We start from the raw sequence: 214 nt of genomic DNA, 5'->3' as shown, positions 1-214 counted from the left end.
AACTGATCCATATCTTCCCATCTCTCTTTCCTATGCATGTAAGAGAGAGAATAAAAAAAAAAAATATGATAAAGAGAAAAGTTTAAGCCAGATATACATGGACTGAGCGGGAACAATATATATATATTTTTTAATGAATATTTCACATGCATTTGTGCTATTTGTTATCGCTTAAGTCATAGCAGCAAATCAAAATTGTTTCAGCTACACCAGT

The sequence above is a fragment of the Penaeus monodon genome, chromosome 32 (genome assembly GCF_015228065.2).
Source record: "Penaeus monodon isolate SGIC_2016 chromosome 32, NSTDA_Pmon_1, whole genome shotgun sequence".
Classification (NCBI taxonomy): Eukaryota; Metazoa; Arthropoda; class Malacostraca; order Decapoda; family Penaeidae; genus Penaeus; species Penaeus monodon.
This window is presented reverse-complemented; position numbering follows the sequence as displayed.